Source organism: Abramis brama (genome assembly GCF_963993115.1).
Source record: "Abramis brama genome assembly, chromosome: 9".
Lineage (NCBI taxonomy): Eukaryota > Metazoa > Chordata > Actinopteri > Cypriniformes > Leuciscidae > Abramis > Abramis brama.
Genome location: NC_139971.1, coordinates 40,156,413 through 40,176,517, shown reverse-complemented (window position 1 = coordinate 40,176,517; position 20,105 = coordinate 40,156,413). Strand labels below are relative to the sequence as shown.

At 38.3% G+C, this 20,105-nt stretch overlaps 1 pseudogene across 1 annotated transcript; it reads left to right on the top strand.

Moving 5' to 3' along the window:
- The first annotated feature begins 3,334 nt into the window (after positions 1–3,334).
- LOC311089534 lies at positions 3,335–19,303 on the top strand (annotated as a pseudogene). Its single transcript has 11 exons — positions 3,335–3,519; positions 3,602–3,781; positions 3,863–3,989; positions 4,083–4,229; positions 9,230–9,338; positions 9,473–9,779; positions 15,536–15,665; positions 15,726–15,875; positions 17,151–17,257; positions 17,373–17,698; positions 19,058–19,303. The product of its transcript is annotated as an uncharacterized misc_RNA (transcript).
- Positions 19,304–20,105: the final 802 nt, after the last annotated feature.

Sequence of the window (20,105 nt, the reverse complement as noted above, 5' to 3'; positions counted from 1 at the left end):
TCACTGAACTTTTGCTGTGTTATTGTAACAATGAGCACTCAAACACACCAAACCAACAATTACTAAAAACACACAAAAACTGATTTTGCACGGGCATTTTGCACTAGTCTATCTATAAATTACAGGAACGTCTGTGTGTGTGTCTGTTAACCACATATCTCTCAAACCATTTGTCCAATGGATTTCAAACTCGACAGTAGGGCTGCACAATTAATCGAATTTGTAATTGCGATTACAATTACGGATGCCACAATTATGTAATCGTTTAAAGGCACAATTACAACAAAAAACTTCACTTACATTATTCTGTATGTTTAAGATGTGTTTTTGTTTGTCTTTCTATAACTTATTTTAAAGGTGCAGTGTGTAATTTTTAGCGGCATCTAGTGGTGAGTTTGCGAATTGCAACCAACAGAAGTTACGGTGGCTGACAGGAAGTGATGTCGTCTGAGACAGCAGAGAGTAGCCAGTTAATCAATGAGGTTTCTTAATTAAGTAATCCTAATTTCTTAATTTATCTTTAAGTAAAACGATGTTATTGCGAATATTAATGTTACTTGTTCTTCGTTGTGTCAGTGTTTTATTCGCTGACTTTAGCTAGCTTATTTGCATGAAGAACAACATGGTGACGAAACACATTTGTCTGCTTAGGGCCACTGTAGAAACATGTCGATGTAAGCGGACCCGCTTCAATGTAAATTATGATAATCGTAGTTAATAATCGCAATTACAATTTCAAGGGAATAATCGACAATTATGATTTTTGTCATAATCGTGCAGCCCTACTCGACAGGTGTCTTGCTACGGGCATGAGTAAGTGCAGTGCCAAGTTTGACGTTGTTTGGATGAGAAATGCTAAATATATCGTTAAATATATCATTTTTAAAAGGTTGTGGTTTAAAAATAAACATTCTGACATTAGAGGGTTGTATCGGTCAAAGAAGCCCCAAGAAGGTTGTGGTTTAAAAATAAACATTCTGACATAAACACTCAGTCAGCTACACTGTTTACTTCTGAATATTATAGTTTGGTTCCCTCTGAATATTATAGTTTTCTTTACCATGAAACCAACAATTACTAAAAACACACACAAAAACTGATTTTGCACGGGCACTTTGCACTGCTCCCTGAATCGACGGATGTGGATGTTATTCATTGTGGATGTAATTCATATTCATTTGTGGATGTTAACTGAATCTGTAAGTCAGCTATGCTGTTTACTTCTGAATATTATATTTAATTCTGGTGCGCTTAACGTTATCGCTACTGTGTAATAGTAGCCTATGCTATTCACCAACTAAACATATCCTATTCAATGCGATCACAGTCTCTTTCACAGGCATCATTTGTAGTTGCCTATTCACAAGCTGTTTGCTCAAGCATAGCGTTTTCTTAAATATATCGGTAAAAGAAGCACTTAGAAGGTTGTGGTTTAAAAATAAACATTCTGACATAAACACTCTGTCAGCTACACTGTTTACTTCTGAATATTATATTTTATTCATGGCCATCATTTGTAGTAACCTAGCCTGCTCCTTGAATTCAATGCGTTCACAGTCTCTTTCACGGGCACCAAACCAACAATTACTAAAAAGTCAAGAAGCTCAATGAGGTAGATAGGACCACACTAACAAGCCAAACCATGACGCACTGGTTATTTCCTACATGCAAATGTTGTCTTTGTACTCCTGCAGTTGATTCGGAAAGCGCAGTGCCATGTTGTCCGGGATGCGCAGATTAAGGAGAAGAAACAGAACCGCGCAAAGTGGCTGGAGGAGGAGAAAAGGCTGGATGCCATCATGGAGGCGGAGCGTTGCCGAGCCGTAGAAACTCAGGAAAAAAAACAAACAACTACGCAAAGAGCAGATGATTCAGTAAGGATGTTTACACTCTGTATTCCATATACTCTACATACAATGTATTGCTCCCTGGTTAATGGGTGGGTGTTATTAAAGGAGGAAGCTGTGCATCCTCGACCAGATCCAGATGCGTCTGGAGGAGAAAATGCTTCAGGATGAGATGAAGGACCAGGAGGGTCAGCAGTTGCTGGAAAACAAATAAAGGAGACGACAACACATTGACTGTTTTTTACGAGCGTTCATGCTTACGGTTGCCAGATTTTAATAATTAAATCCCCAGACAGAGCTTTTCTGTTAAAAGAACACGTTTCCTACCCGGCCTTTTCAATAGTATCTGGCAACCATGCGCGCGCTCGCTCTCTACACTGCTGAAGAAGCGCGGATGATCTGAAAACAACACAAGTAAGCTGGAGTTTAGCGATCTTCATTTGAGAATTTTATCTACTTAAATTAAAGTGTCTTTCAGTCGGTCTGTGTTCTGCCACGAGCCGTTTGCGCTATCTGTGCTACTAAATCTGCGATCAAAATATAGGCTGATATCTAGTGTTTTTAATGTCGATCATATTATACGAGCAAGAATGCAATGTTTCCTGAATATCTACACGATTTCAAATGAGACATTGATTTTATACAACAGTGCAACAAACAGAAGGGTAACATTAAATGATTTACTACATTTAAAACAGTATTGTCATAGGCGTATTGCTCTATTTTGCAACGAAAGCCACAGCAGAACTGCAGCACACAGCGGTGATTCGTGAACGATTCTGTGGCTTAGAATGATTTGTGAGATTCAATGACCCGTTCATAAAAATAGCAGCTTGCTTCCTTACTGAATGAATGAATGACTCCATGACTCGCTCATAAAGACAGTGACTTACTACTGGCTTTAATTTAATATTTTAAAAGTACCGGTATTACTAAGTTTTTACCATCATTGCATATTTATTGAACATTGTTTAATTTAAAAAAAAAAAAAAAAAAAAAAAAATATATATATATATATATATATATATATATATATATATATATATATATATATATATATATAACATTTTTTTTGTCCCTTAGTGGAAAAAATGTGAATGCAGTCTAAGTGGAAGAGGGGGTACCAGGGGGTAGGGCACTCTAAAAAACACTGAACTAAGGAAAAGGGGTATGTAGAATTGCACAAGTGCTACTGCTAAAGAGTGCAATGTCAATACAGCCTGTTACATAAATTTACATTTCTCATAAGCTTAATTGAATTGGCCTAGAGATAAAAAATGTAGGACATTTTTTTTGTCTAAAGACTACATATAAATAGCTACCTAAATGAATGTCGGTAACTGCAGTTTGACTAAAAGTTGACAAAAAACGCAATGACTTTTCGTCAACTAAAACTAGACTAAAACTATGAAAGACAAAATGACTAAAATGTGACTAAGACCAATAAGTATTTTTGTCTCAAGATGAAAACTAAGACTAAATCAAAAATGGCTGCCAAAATTAACACTGTCTGGTGGTTGTCATGTCAGGATTCTGCAGAGGAGAGAAAAGCACGGATGCGTCAGGCGGGCCTCTCTCGGCAGAAGAACCAGAAACTCAGTGAGCTCGAGATTACCTGTTGGAACGAGCCAATGCCATGGGAATGGAACAAGATGAAGTCAAGCTCAATGAGGTAGATAGGACCACACTAACAAGCCAAACCATGACGCACTGGTTATTTCCTACATGCAAATGTTGTCTTTGTACTCCTGCAGTTGATTCGGAAAGCGCAGTGCCATGTTGTCCGGGATGCGCAGATTAAGGAGAAGAAACAGAACCGTGCAAAGTGGCTGGAGGAGGAGAAAAGGCTGGATGCCATCATGGAGGCGGAGCGTTGCCGAGCCGTAGAAACTCAGGAAAAAAAACAAACAACTACGCAAAGAGCAGATGATTCAGTAAGGATGTTTACACTCTGTATTCCATATACTCTACATACAATGTATTGCTCCCTGGTTAATGGGTGGGTGTTATTAAAGGGGGAAGCTGTGCATCCTCGACCAGATCCAGATGCGTCTGGAGGAGAAAATGCTTCAGGATGAGATGGACCAGGAGGGTCAGCAGTTGCTGGAAAACATGGAAAAGATGAAGATGGAGGAGCTCAAAGTACATGCAATATCCAGAAAATTTTATCTCCAGATCAATTTGAATCAAAAGTACCGGTAGTTTTCGAACTCACTCTGTTTAATGTTATCTCAGGTCATTGAAAGGAAGAAGGAGGAGCAGAGGAAATTGCTTCAGGATATTCAGAGGATAAATGAGGAGAACCTGCTTGCTAAAAAGCAGAAAAAGGAAGAAGAGAGATTAGCAGATTTGCGTGCTGTAGAGTATACAACCAAGAAGTTGGTAAGAAAAGTCTTTTTAATGGGTTTAATCGCCTCTCTTGACATCCACCACCACTGTAATCTTAAACTTTAACCCTCTGGAGTCTGAGCTGTTTTCTGGGCCCTGGAGGTGTTCTGACATGCTCTGACATTTGTGCTTTTTTCAGTTATTTATAAACATGTTAATGGCAAAGGTGTAAATTCACTCTATATAGCACAAACAGGGCTACCAAAATATCTGATCAACATGCATGTATATGTTTGAATTTTTAAGAGAATGTTTATGCGTGGTTATTGGAAAAAATAAAAATGAAAGTTGCAGAAATAAGGCCACAAAACACATACTAAATATGTGGCAATAAGACTTTTGACTAATGGATGTCATCGCCTATAGTTTTTTCTTCAAAATTATGTGAAAATAGTCTTGCTTTATCGTTCCCATAAACCATACATTGATTTAAATTGATGTAAAACAGGTTTTGCTTGGAAAGCCAATATGCGAGGGGGGCGTGAACGAGGAGTGGTTTACACCTTAGAATACAATGTCCCATCCCACTCTGCATAATGATGAGCCATTCACTCAGGTGTGAAACTGACTGAGCCACAATGCAAGGACAAAAGATATATTTAGAAGAAGACTTATATTGACCATTTAAGATTTTGCTTACATCTATCTTGTAAATATGTAAATGCTATTTTATTAAAAAGGTTACAATTACAACAATTACAATTTCAACAATATTTCAAGTGTACTCTTTCTTTGTAAAAAAAAGATTATAGGCCTACATTTTATCTATGTATTCATTACTTTGAATATAGCCAACATTGGAACAGCTAACATCTTAGTTGATGACTTTATTTTTGACAAAAATAGTAGGCTATTTTATATATAGAAATTGCTAAACAAAAGCTTATTTGACGAGGCAGTATACTCTACAGTAAAAACTGTACCCAAATCTACTAAACAAAATGTTGTCTTTCATATTTCGCCTGACTGTAACGTTGTTTTCATGAAATACGCTTACACACGCTTAAAATGATGATAAATAAGTGTAAAGATAGGTATTACTGAAAATATTTGGTGTTTGGGGTGAGGATTGGGGTTGATCCATTTATAAAGTAACTGTTTTTTATTTATTTTTTCTGATGTGCACAAATAAGCGACAGGTATCATAAGATTTTCTTCTTCCTGTTCCTTTTTTTCTATTCTTTTATTCGTTCATGCATGTAATAATGAATGAATGAATGAATGAATTTATGTATGACTTGTGCAATAAATAAATATATAAATAAAAAAAATAAAAAAAATACGATAGGCGCGACTCGCGATCTTCGCAGTAGGCTAGTGAACGCACCGGAGAAATGCACATTTATTAGGCTACATAGTTTTTTTGTTTTGGATGGTTTTGTTTAGAACCAGCTTTCTGTAAATATATTTCAAATTTTTTAGACATGTGAGGCGAGTAGGCTACAGTCTGGTTCATGATGATCTCTTTAAATCCACTTTAAATCCAGGAAATTTGTTAATGAAAAAATTATTAAAATTAAGATACAATTGATACAAAACGAAATTCGTTTTAAAGAAAGGATTTGTACTTTCTGTTTTGAGGTCTCTGTGAATGTTTGAAAGTCTTTTAGTGCTTTTTTTAGACCGCTCGCGTCCATAATGGAGAACTGTCACGTAATGTTTTTTCCTCATAAATGCGAACATGAAAAATAAAAGACAAAAGACTTAAGTAAAACTTACTCCGACATTGTGTCCTCGGCGGAATTCGCTCTTCAAAATGCTGTCGTTCGTCGTCTGTTACAATCTTCCTCTGAGGAAACAACCTGGTATCGTGCATTCTTCCTCGCTGTCCAGAATCATCTGAAGGGCGTCTTTATTACCGGAGAAGCGTGCCATACTCAAAACGCGATGAACTATCAGTAAGTCTGATAGAAACTGTGTTTTATGGCATTGATCGGGGGGCGTATGCGATGCATACTAGATCACCTAAACTATTTACATGTGAATCGCGCCGGGGGGCGGGGCGGCCTCAGCTCATTATAGAGATAATGAGGCAGAAGTAAAAACGGTACCTCTCCTTGCTTTCAAACGGACTACATGAGTTGAAAACATTTTTTTTATATAAATTACTTCATTTAAAAGAAGAGATTTCAAGCTTCATAAAGACATATATCACGTGTCTGTGTGAGAAGTATTCGCTGAGTTATGATTCATTTTCGGACGCGTTTCAGAATGGACTACACTGGCAGAGAGAAGGCAGAACTCGCTTCGTGTTTATTTTTCTTTATTTGGCAAAAAGCACAACACTTTGTTTTTATTGTGAGTATACACAAAAATAATACACATTTAACAGAATCGATTGATGTATGAAACTCCTATGGAAAATCAAAGTCAACAGAGTATTTATGAGTTTCTTTTACACTGATAAAAAAAAAGCGAGCTGGTATCGCCGGCGATACCGTCGACCTCTGGGGGTTAAAATCAGGGGCAGACTGTTCTTGCAGTTCTTACCTTGTTAATCAAATACAATAAGATCAATTAAGCATTCATATAGGCCAATTCACACTGCATCGACAGACAGCGACCAGTGTGGACAAACACCAGATTACAATGTCACTTCTCAGACATTCCACAAGCCGGCAAACATGATTCAGCATAAAAAGCCCTATAAGCCCATGCAAACACCAGACGAACTGTCTTGTTGCTGTCTGTCTGCGCAGTGTGATTCGGCCTTATAATGTGAGATAAAATTTTCCCTGATCCCTTTTTGTATTAAGTACTACAGACTACTTTAAATGGATAGCTCACCCAAAAATGAAAATTCTGTCCTCATTTACTCACCCTCATGTTGTTCCAAATCTGTAAAACATTTGTTCATCTTCAAAACAAAAATGAAGATCTTTTTGCTGAAATCTGAAAGCTTTCTGTCCCTCCATTGACAGTCTTCGCAACTAACACTTTGACCACTTTCTCATAAAGAGTTCGTAAAAGGAACTGAGTGGTTTAGTCCAAATTTTCCGAAGAGACTCGATTGGTCAGTTTTTCTGTCATTTGGCCAAAATCTCAAGTAACAAACTGTGAAGTGGTTTGCACAGGCAATTGGGCTTGTACAGGATTGGCTATGACTCGACAACACATGCTAGACGAAGACACTCTTCTCCGCTCTTCAAATACATACATATATACATACATAATTATAACCACCCATTTTACAGAAAAAGTGTTTAAATATTAATATTTCAGTGCAAAAATGCTGGTTATTCTTGCAGGGTTCGTACGTTTTGAAAAAACCTGGAAAAGTTATGGAATTTGAAAAATGCAAATTCCAGGCCTGGAAAGGTTTTGAAAAAATAAAAAGACCAGAGAAAGTTTTGGAAAAGTCATGGAATTTTTTTTTTTTTTAACACAGCATAATATGTGATTAATACAAAAACTGTTTAATAACAAAAATATTTCGCGTTGTCTTAACGTCCTTATATTCGGGCGGCATAACGTTCAGTTCACTTCCGATTCACTCACTTGTTGCGATGTTGCCTGAGGCGAAGTCGGTGCTGACAGAAATTTAATTGAAATGCCAGGAAAGTGGCACGAGCATGCTAAAGTTTTGCAAACACCGGTGGGTCGAGAATGTAGCGGTAAGAGGATTGCAGCTCTGGCCACATGTGAAACGATACGCAGCATATTAGCCTACGTCTGTCTCCTGCACGCGAGAGGAGAGAAGAAAACGAGTAAATGTCAGTTCAATTGTAAGTTCATTCTTTATGCGCTTAGGAGTGTGCGATATTGTCTATGAACTATGATGATAGTAATCATTGTTTGAACTATACGAGGCACTGCGAGTGCGAGCTGACATCGCGTTTCTCTCATGCTTGCTTTCACTGCGTGATGTGTCAGTTTATAGATGTCCCCAAATGAGTTTTTGTCTTATATTTATATCATATTATGTTGTCATATTAGAATATCACATGAGCAAGAGTGCCTTTTTCCTGTGCATAATTGCAAATGTGATATTTATTTTATACAACAGTTAAATTAACAATAAAGTTAACATTGTGAGTTACTTTTTGGACACAATATTGTCAATTTTCACTTTATATCGCCGACGAGAATTTCATAATGAAGTCGTAGTCCAACAGACATCGATGATTTTTTTATTTATTTAATGAAATCCGCGTTTTGAACGAATCATTTTAATGATTCAATGAACAATCACTTTTTTTTTTTTGAATGAATCAGCCATCTGAACAAATCGGTTGAAATTACTCTAACAACTCGCTTATTAAGACAGTGACTTGCCGCCTCCTACTGGTGGTTTTAGTTTCATATTTAAAGTATCTTTTAATTAAAACGTTTAATTAACGTTAAATTTATAATAAAATTATAAATCATTTCATTTAAATATTGAATAGCTTTATTTATGCAATTGTAAATGAAGTGTAAATATAGTAGGCTAATGCCAGTTTTGATGCCGCTTCTGTGTCAGCTCTAATGTCGACTGACATTTTCAGGAATACATAGTCATGGAAATGTGCCGAAAAGTCATGGAAAGGTCATGGAAAAGTCATGGAAAAGTATTGGTTAAAATGTGTATGAACCCTGTTCTTGTGCTCATTGTTTTCATCAAGATCTGGCCGTGTGGTCACATAATATATATGGACCATATTATGGTCTAGTTGCAGAAGTTCAAATTGAATCAGAACATTTATGCATCTAAGTCAGACCTCCATGCAACTGGACCGTAATATTCTTCATTGGAAATTAATTATTTCCAGTCTGTCATTTGTCTGTCCATTGATTTTGACCAATATTAGAAGTGGACCACAAGGGAAAAAACATCTTTTTAAGTCTGACCTACTTTACTGTGATCAAAGGAAGGATCATATAATGGTAGATTAATATGTTGAGACAAGCTAAACAAAAAACTTTAAGGGCCTGGCGACATCAGCAGCTGCAGTTGGCTTGCCCACCAAGCCACATTGAATAGCCACATCAATCCCAGATGTGTTTAACTCTAGGAACGAGAGGCAGAGTATGAAGCTGAGCAGGTACGAATCAAAAAAGAAAAAGAGGAAGTGGCACGACAGAGCTCTTCAAGAACGGGACAGGGAGCATAAAGCCGAGCAGGTAAAATGTTACAGTATGTCTTTATAAAAAATTACTAAATTCCTTTGTATGAGCTGTATACCCATGATGGCGTAATACATTTTGCATGCTGGATTCTGGATTTCAAATAAATTAGTTTTTCTCTGAACTGTGAGGATGAGATCAGGGCACGGAGGAACCAGGAAGCGGCTGCGAGGGAATGAAAAGAAAAGAGAAAGAGCAGACTTTGAAAAAGCTGGAAGAGGAGCCAAAGGCTGCTCGTTTGGAACAAATGACTCATAAGAATCACTTGGTGTCCATTGAAGCCAGACGAGAAAGAGCAGACTTTGAAAAAGCTGGAAGAGGAGCCAAAGGCTGCTCGTCAATGGTGCAAATGACTCATGAGAATCACTTGGTGTCCATTGAAGCCAGACGAGAGAGAGCAGAGTTTGAGAGGGTCCTGAGATACAAACACCATCACATGTATCAAGTACTATTAGCATGGCCGTACACAAGGTTTTAGAAATACAGAGGTACAAAAACTAAGCTTGCTAACATTTTCGGGTCCCCCCAATCTACATTTGTGCATTTTAAAGGGGTCATATGATGCTATTTTAAAAGTTCATTATTTTGTTTATTGGGTGTAATAGAATAGGTTAACTTGCTTTTATGTTAAAAAAAACACTTTACATACTGTATATTATTGCATAGCCTCTATTCCCAGTCTGTCTGAAGCACAGATTGCTCTGATTGGCCAGCTGACCCAGTGCATTGTGATTGGCCAAAATCCTCAATGCACTTTCCAAGGCTTCTAAAGCAAATGTAAACACACAGTTAATAATGGCATTGGTATAACCGAATCAGAGCCCAAAATAATCAAGCAGATAGACCAGAACCAATTTCTGCAAGCACGTCTAGAGCAGGGCTGCGTTTCCCGAAACCTTCTTAACACTCCGTCGTTCTTAAGTTACACCTTAAGCTGTACCTTAGCGATAATACGCGTTTCCCGAAATGTTCTTCGTTAAGTATACCTTCTGTAAGTCATACGTTCGGAAGGTTGGTCTGGACCACTCTTAGCTTTACCTTATCACTGTTGCAGGTCTATACGAATATAACTCTGAAGTTTTAATACATTCAGACAGTGTTCAATTAGGCTCATTCAAGTGTTTTCATGCAAATAATAAAACTGTCATTACACTGATTGTTGTTAGATTTTTTTATTATATTATTATATATATTATATTATTCATTTAATTAAAGAGTGCTTTTAAAGGCCAGTGAAAGCATAGGCTACTGTTAGTAAGTTAGCTACTGTAAGTCCTAGGCCTATTCGGACGCTAATTGTTTCTCATGGGCTTGTATTTTAAACATTTACAGGGGTAAGTCGGTGATTTTAGTGCCGTCCGAATCCATAATATCAGTGTTTTTTCTCACCCAACCCGCGTAAAAATCCCTGGCCAAATTAGTACCTACTGTTTTTTGGCAAACAGTTTAACTGCCGTCTGAATCCACATCTCTGAGTTAACAAGAAGAGATTCAAAATTCACTATTTAAATCCTTTTTGATCACTGCAGAGCACCGTACGTAAGATGTACACTTTTATTTAGTCCTAATAAATGCAATTTAGAGGGGAGAATGGACAAAGATAACATTGAAGATTGTATGCTGTATACTCCTTTTCCAGGGCACAGCAGGATTTCATTGAGAAAGAACGAGATAAAGAGGAGCAGCGGCATCAACACATCTAGAGGCATGCTGAGGCTGTGAGGCAGCAGATACGGGAGAGAGAAGTGCAGGCCGTCAGCCAGCGCCGAGAGCTGTTTCGAGAGGGGGAACGACTGGAGGAGGAGGCGCGCAGTCGCAGAGCCTGACTGGAGGAGATTAAAGATAAGAAACTAAGGGAACTCAGGTATGTCCTTAGAGTAAAGTAGACAGCAAAATGCATTTTCTCTATATATACACTATTCTCTTTGCCACCGACATTGACTCATAAACACTAGTTTATCAATAAATGATTAAAAGTAATTCAATTAATGTCATAAACATGTGCGACTAGTCGACTAATGGCTTAAAGGGGCATTTCACCCATTTGAACATTGTTTTTTATTTAAAGTGGGTCATATATGTAGTCGATATGTAAAATAAATTTTGAATTTGGTGCCTTTGTGACCGAGGAAAGACAAAAAATAACTTCAGGACGCATTTGTATGAAAGACAACAACTCCCACAATGCACCACATTGCACAGCTCCGCAAGCCACTCCCACTAATCCAGAAAGCGCATATCTGCCTATAAGAGAAATCACTCTTCCGTCTACAAGGCTAGCTACCACCAGAGCTTGAAATTAATTTCACATTCACACGAAATGTCTAGTTAGTTGGCGAACTCATTAGTGCATTACTCCTCGTTTGTATTTCTTTCGAAAAGGTGAATTATTGCATGGTACCTGGATGTTCAGTCAGAACATATGCGGTGCGAAACTAGGATAGTTCTCAACACAAACGTCCGTGTCCTCGTCTGATTCAGAGATTTCGTCCAGGAGAAATTGTCATCGTTGAAATTCTTTGCCGCAGACGGACTCTATCTCTGTGTTCGTAGTTGCATCTGACAGTCTATGAGTTGCATAGTGAGATCACCGGCGCCACCAGTCCGCCCTAACTCGAGCCAGTCCGGGCTCCTCGTCCGCGGCAGGCAGGTCTTCTGCCTCGGCTGCTCTTCGCTATAATCCGGCTTGTAAAGGTAGCCACAAACACCTGATTCAAGCATCAGACTTCCGAAATCCTCTTCCTCTATATCATATTGAGCACTCTCCTCCGCTATTGTCATAACTTTACATCTGTCTCCACAGCGTCTGTTAGCTTAGCTTCAAACAAGATGGAGGATATTGCTTTCAGTTTCAGAGAGTAAAGTCCCACCCACTGATCTGTAATAGGTCTGTAGCGTGAGCGGTTCCCGCCCCCTGGGAAAGATGAGGAACTAGTGCTTGTAGTCTCAACAGAAATCCCCCCCTCTTACACTTCCTCCTACAATGACGCAAAATGACGATTTTTGCGTCATTGTAGGAGGAAGTGTAAGAGGTAAATAACGGATTTCTCCCGTCTCAGGGGAAAATGAGAGAGTGTTGCACGACCATTCAATAGTATGACTGGGTTTCTAACAATGCAAAGCTTAATGCAAATGGGTGAAGTGTCCCTTTAAATGAACAACTACTAGTCAACCAGAAAAAATCTTTAGTCAGGGCAGCCCTAAAAATTACATAAGACTGTAATGAAAATATGAATTATGAATGAGCAATGAAATAAGGAATGATGGATTGCATACAGGAAAGAAGACACAGTGGCCTCAAAAAGTGTTTGGACACTTACGGCACAATTAAAAATTTATGAATTTCATCTATCTATAAATTACAGAAACGTCTGTCTGTCTGTCTGTGTGTGTATGTCTGTTAACCACATATCTCTCAAACCGTTAGTCCGATGGCTTTCAAACTCGACAGGTGTCTTGCTACGGGCATGAGTAAGTGCAGTGCCAAGTTTGACGTTGTTTGGATGATAAATGCTAAAGATCATTTTTAGAAGGTTGTGGTTTAAAAATAAACATTCTGACATTAGAGGGTTGTATCGGTCAAAGAAGCCCCAAGAAGGTTGTGGTTTAAAAATAAACATTCTGACATAAACACTCTGTCAGCTACACTGTTTACTTCTGAAAATTATAGTTTGGTTCCAAATCGTGATAAATTTCTGTTTCAAACTTTCACATAGCATCTTTAGGTTATAATAACATAAAAATTTAAAATCCAGATTTTGATTATCAAAGATTTATTATAAAAATGGATTATTTTCCCCCAAAAATGCAATAAATTCATGACACTTTTTTTTTTCAAAATGCAAATAATCCATTGAATCAATATAAAAGTTATTTTTTATCATATTGAAACTGTTGAAATCAGCCATTGCTAAGAAATATCTCCTGACCTTTTTTGACTGCGATCAGCTCACAAAAACTGATTTTGCACGGGCACTTTGCACTGCTCCCTGAATCGTCGCACTTATTCATTTGTGGATGTTAACTGAATCTGTAAGTCAGCTATGCTGTTTACTTCTGAATATTATATTTCATTCTGATGCGCTTAACATTATCGCTACTATAATAGTAGCCTATGCTATTCACCAACTAAACATATCCTATTCAATGCGATCACAGTCTCTTTCACGGCCATCATTTGTAGTAGCATTTTCTCAGAGTTCACTGTGTGCTGTCTACCATGCACAAATAAAAAAAAGTCACTGAACTTTTGCTGTGTTATTGTAACAATGAGCACTCAAACACACCAAACCAACAATTACTAAAAACACACAAAAACTGATTTTGCACGGGCATTTTGCACTAGTCTATCTATAAATTACAGGAACGTCTGTGTGTGTGTCTGTTAACCACATATCTCTCAAACCATTTGTCCAATGGATTTCAAACTCGACAGTAGGGCTGCACAATTAATCGAATTTGTAATTGCGATTACAATTACGGATGCCACAATTATGTAATCGTTTAAAGGCACAATTACAACAAAAAACTTCACTTACATTATTCTGTATGTTTAAGATGTGTTTTTGTTTGTCTTTCTATAACTTATTTTAAAGGTGCAGTGTGTAATTTTTAGCGGCATCTAGTGGTGAGTTTGCGAATTGCAACCAACAGAAGTTACGGTGGCTGACAGGAAGTGATGTCGTCTGAGACAGCAGAGAGTAGCCAGTTAATCAATGAGGTTTCTTAATTAAGTAATCCTAATTTCTTAATTTATCTTTAAGTAAAACGATGTTATTGCGAATATTAATGTTACTTGTTCTTCGTTGTGTCAGTGTTTTATTCGCTGACTTTAGCTAGCTTATTTGCATGAAGAACAACATGGTGACGAAACACATTTGTCTGCTTAGGGCCACTGTAGAAACATGTCGATGTAAGCGGACCCGCTTCAATGTAAATTATGATAATCGTAGTTAATAATCGCAATTACAATTTCAAGGGAATAATCGACAATTATGATTTTTGTCATAATCGTGCAGCCCTACTCGACAGGTGTCTTGCTACGGGCATGAGTAAGTGCAGTGCCAAGTTTGACGTTGTTTGGATGAGAAATGCTAAATATATCGTTAAATATATCATTTTTAAAAGGTTGTGGTTTAAAAATAAACATTCTGACATTAGAGGGTTGTATCGGTCAAAGAAGCCCCAAGAAGGTTGTGGTTTAAAAATAAACATTCTGACATAAACACTCAGTCAGCTACACTGTTTACTTCTGAATATTATAGTTTGGTTCCCTCTGAATATTATAGTTTTCTTTACCATGAAACCAACAATTACTAAAAACACACACAAAAACTGATTTTGCACGGGCACTTTGCACTGCTCCCTGAATCGACGGATGTGGATGTTATTCATTGTGGATGTAATTCATATTCATTTGTGGATGTTAACTGAATCTGTAAGTCAGCTATGCTGTTTACTTCTGAATATTATATTTAATTCTGGTGCGCTTAACGTTATCGCTACTGTGTAATAGTAGCCTATGCTATTCACCAACTAAACATATCCTATTCAATGCGATCACAGTCTCTTTCACAGGCATCATTTGTAGTTGCCTATTCACAAGCTGTTTGCTCAAGCATAGCGTTTTCTTAAATATATCGGTAAAAGAAGCACTTAGAAGGTTGTGGTTTAAAAATAAACATTCTGACATAAACACTCTGTCAGCTACACTGTTTACTTCTGAATATTATATTTTATTCATGGCCATCATTTGTAGTAACCTAGCCTGCTCCTTGAATTCAATGCGTTCACAGTCTCTTTCACGGGCACCAAACCAACAATTACTAAAAAGTCAAGAAGCTCAATGAGGTAGATAGGACCACACTAACAAGCCAAACCATGACGCACTGGTTATTTCCTACATGCAAATGTTGTCTTTGTACTCCTGCAGTTGATTCGGAAAGCGCAGTGCCATGTTGTCCGGGATGCGCAGATTAAGGAGAAGAAACAGAACCGCGCAAAGTGGCTGGAGGAGGAGAAAAGGCTGGATGCCATCATGGAGGCGGAGCGTTGCCGAGCCGTAGAAACTCAGGAAAAAAAAAAAAACAACTACGCAAAGAGCAGATGATTCAGTAAGGATGTTTACACTCTGTATTCCATATACTCTACATACAATGTATTGCTCCCTGGTTAATGGGTGGGTGTTATTAAAGGGGGAAGCTGTGCATCCTCGACCAGATCCAGATGCGTCTGGAGGAGAAAATGCTTCAGGATGAGATGAAGGACCAGGAGGGTCAGCAGTTGCTGGAAAACATGGAAAAGATGCAGATGGAGGAGCTCAAAGTACATGCAATATCCAGAAAATTTTATCTCCAGATCAATTTGAATCAAAAGTACCGGTAGTTTTCGAACTGGAGGAAGAAGGAGGAGCAGAGGAAATTGCTTCAGGATATTCAGAGGATAAATGAGGAGAACCTGCTTGCTAAAAAGCAGAAAAAGGAAGAAGAGAGATTAGCAGATTTGCGTGCTGTAGAGTATACAACCAAGAAGTTGGTAAGAAAAGTCTTTTTAATGGGTTTAATCGCCTCTCTTGACATCCACCACCACTGTAATCTTAAACTTTAAAATCAGGGGCAGACTGTTCTTGCAGTTCTTACCTTGTTAATCAAATACAATAAATAAGATCAATTAAGCATTCATATAGGCCAATTCACACTGCATCGACAGACAGCGACCAACGTGGACAAACACCAGATTACAGTATGTCACTTCTCAGACATTCCACAAGCCGACAAACATGATTCAGCATAAAAAGCCCTATAAGCCCATGCAAACACCAGACGAACTGTCTTGTTGCTGTCTGTCTGCGCAGTGTGATTCGGCCTTATAATGTGAGATAAAATTTTCCCTGATCCCTTTTTGTATTAAGTACTACAGACTACTTTAAAGGGATAGATCACCCAAAAATGAAAATTCTGTCCTCATTTACTCACCCTCATGTCGTTCCAAATCTGTAAAACATTTGTTCATCTTCAAAACAAAAATGAAGATCTTTTTGCTGAAATCTGAAAGCTTTCTGTCCCTCCATTGACAGTCTTCGCAACTAACACTTTGACCACTTTCTCATAAAGAGTTCGTAAAAGGAACTGAGTGGTTTAGTCCAAATTTTCCGAAGAGACTCGATTGGTCAGTTTTTCTGTCATTTGGCCAAAATCTCAAGTAACAAACTGTGAAGTGGTTTGCACAGGCAATTGGGCTTGTACAGGATTGGCTATGACTCGACAACACATGCTAGACGAAGACACTCTTCTCCGCTCCTCAAATACATACATATATACATACATAATTATAACCACCCATTTTACAGAAAAAGTGTTTAAATATTAATATTTCAGTGCAAAAATGCTGGTTATTCTTGTGCTCATTGTTTTCATCAAGATCTGGCCGTGTGGTCACATAATATATATGGACCATATTATGGTCTAGTTGCAAAAGTTCAAATTGAATCAGAACATTTATGCATCTAAGTCAGACCTCCATGCAACTGGACCGTAATATTCTTCATTGGAAATTAATTATTTCCAGTCTGTCATTTGTCTGTCCATTGATTTTGACCAATATTAGAAGTGGACCACAAGGGAAAAAACATCTTTTTAAGTCTGACCTACTTTACTGTGATCAAAGGAAGGATCATATAATGGTAGATTAATATGTTGAGACAAGCTAAACAAAAAACTTCAAGGGCCTGGCGACATCAGCAGCTGCAGTTTGCTTGCCCACCAAGCCACATTGAATAGCCACATCAATCCCAGATGTGTTTAACTCTAGGAACGAGAGGCAGAGTATGAAGCTGAGCAGGTACGAATCAAAAAAGAAAGAGGAAGTGGCACGACAGAGCTCTTCAAGAACGGGACAGGGAGCATAAAGCCGAGCAGGTAAAATGTTACAGTATGTCTTTATAAAAAATAACTAAATTCCTTTGTATGAGATGTATACCCATGATGGCGTAATACATTTTGCATGCTGGATTCTGGATTTCAAATAAATTAGTTTTTCTCTGAACTGTGAGGATGAGATCAGGGCACGGAGGAACCAGGAAGCGGCTGCGAGGGAATGAAAAGAAAAGAGAAAGAGCAGACTTTGAAAAAGCTGGAAGAGGAGCCAAAGGCTGCTCGTTTGGAACAAATGACTCATAAGAATCACTTGGTGTCCATTGAAGCCAGACGAGAAAGAGCAGACTTTGAAAAAGCTGGAAGAGGAGCCAAAGGCTGCTCGTCAATGGTGCAAATGACTCATAAGAATCACTTGGTGTCCATTGAAGACAGACGAGAAAGAGCAGACTTTGAAAAAGCTGGAAGAGGAGCCAAAGGCTACTCGTTTGGTGCAAATGACTCATGAGAATCACTTGGTGTCCATTGAAGCCAGACGAGAGAGAGCAGAGTTTGAGAGGGTCCTGAGATACAAACACCATCACATGTATCAAGTACTATTAGCATGGCCGTACACAAGGTTTTAGAAATACAGAGGTACAAAAACTAAGCTTGCTAACATTTTCGGGTCCCCCCAATTTACATTTGTGCATTTTAAGGGGTCATATGATGCTATTTTAAAAGTTCATTATTTTGTTTATTGGGTGTAATAGAATAGGTTAACTTGCTTTTATGTAAAAAAAAAAAACACTTTACATACTGTTTACATACTGTATATTATTGCATAGCCTCTATTCCCAGTCTGTCTGAAGCACAGATTGCTCTGATTGGCCATCTGACCCAGTGCATTGTGATTGGCCAAAATCCTCAATGCACTTTCCATAATTGGAAACTCCAAGGCTTCTAAAGCAAATGTAAACACACAGTTAACAATGGCATTGGTATAACCGAATCAGTTAGAGCCCGAAATAATCAAGCAGATAGACCAGAACCAATTTCTGCAAGCACGTCTAGAGCAGGGCTGCGTTTCCCGAAACCTTCTTAACACTACGTCGTTCTTAAGTTACACCTTAAGCTGTACCTTAGCGATAATACGTGTTTCCCGAAATGTTCTTAGTTAAGTATACCTTCTGTAAGTCATACGTTCGGAAGGTTGGTCTGGACCACTCTTAGCTTTACCTTATCACTGTTGCAGGTCTATACGAATATAACTCTGAAGTTTTAATACATTCAGACAGTGTTCAATTAGGCTCATTCAAGTGTTTTCATGCAAATAATAAAACTGTCATTACACTGATTGTTGTTAGATTTTTTATTATATTATTATATATATTATATTATATTATTCATTTAATTAAAGAGCGCTTTTAAAGGCCAGTGAAAGCATAGGCTACTGTTAGTAAGTTAGCTACTGTTAGCTACTGTAAGTCCTAGGCCTATTCGGACGCTAATTGTTTCTCATGGGCTTGTATTTTAAACATTTACAGGGGTAAGTCGGTGATTTTAGTGCCGTCCGAATCCATAATATCAGTGTTTTTTCTCACCCAACCCGCGTAAAAATCCCTGGCCAAATTAGTACCTACTGTTTTTTGGCAAACAGGTCGTGTGGTAATTTAATTGCCGTCTGAATCCACATCTCTGAGTTTACAAGAAGAGATTCAAAATTCACTATTTAAATCCTTTTTGATCACTGCAGAGCACCGTACGTAAGATGTACACTTTTATTTAGTCCTAATAAATGCAATTTAGAGGGGAGAATGGACAAAGATAACATTGAAGATTGTATGCTGTATACTCCTTTTCCAGGGCACAGCAGGATTTCATTGAGAAAGAACGAGATAAAGATGAGCAGCGGCATCAACACATCCAGAGGCATGCTGAGGCTGTGAGGCAGCAGATACGGGAGAGCGAAGTGCAGGCCGTCAGCCAGCGCCGAGAGCTGTTTCGAGAGGGGAACGACTGGAGGAGGAGGCACGCAGTCGCAGAGCCCGACTGGACGAGATTAAAGAAAAGAAGCTAAGGGAACTCAGGTATGTCCTTAGAGTAAAGTAGACAGCAAAATGCATTTTCTCTATATATACACTATTCTCTTTGCCACCGACATTGACTCAGGCGTGTTCTGGCGCAAACGTTCCCTGGTGCTATTTTGCAGTTCCAGAAAACAATTCCACCACAGACAAGAAAAAAACCTAGTCTAAAGTCAGTGGCGCATTATTCAGATGCTATTTTAAGGGCGCATGCTTGGCCATAATGTAGCGTGTGCACAACGCGCATACACTTTGCTTCTCTCATCTACACACAGCAGTTGCCATTTTTGCAAACCATACATAATTACAAGGAAAAATATTCCACATCAGGGAAATCATTGTGGTGTCCATGAAGATGTGATTTATCTGTGATAAATCTAGCTTACATATTTACCAAAATTATTATACGCCTGTTTAACTGAACAATGTCACTTCTCTGTCTTTTATGGCCCTGACGAGAACGTCAGTCTCCTCGGCTGTGAACTGCTCCTGGCAAATCTGCCGTTATAATAGCAATCCGCCATGGAACAAGCGCGCCTGCTCTTAAAGGGAATGTGAGATGACGCTCTGATTGGTTTATGGCACGTTACGCCCAAACCACACCTATGAGTAATGAAGCTACTTCAGACCAACCCATTTTAGATTTGCGTCGGGCGCAAGAGTCATTTATCCCGTCGGTATAATAGCAACAGCGCCTTAGATCCGCCCACAAAGTTACTTGCGTTTCGCGTTTAATATTTGCGTTTCAGATCGTTAAAATAGGGCCCATAGTGGCATTCAGGGTTTTTATTGGGAACAAGTCTAAGGCCCAAAAGATTGTCATAAAT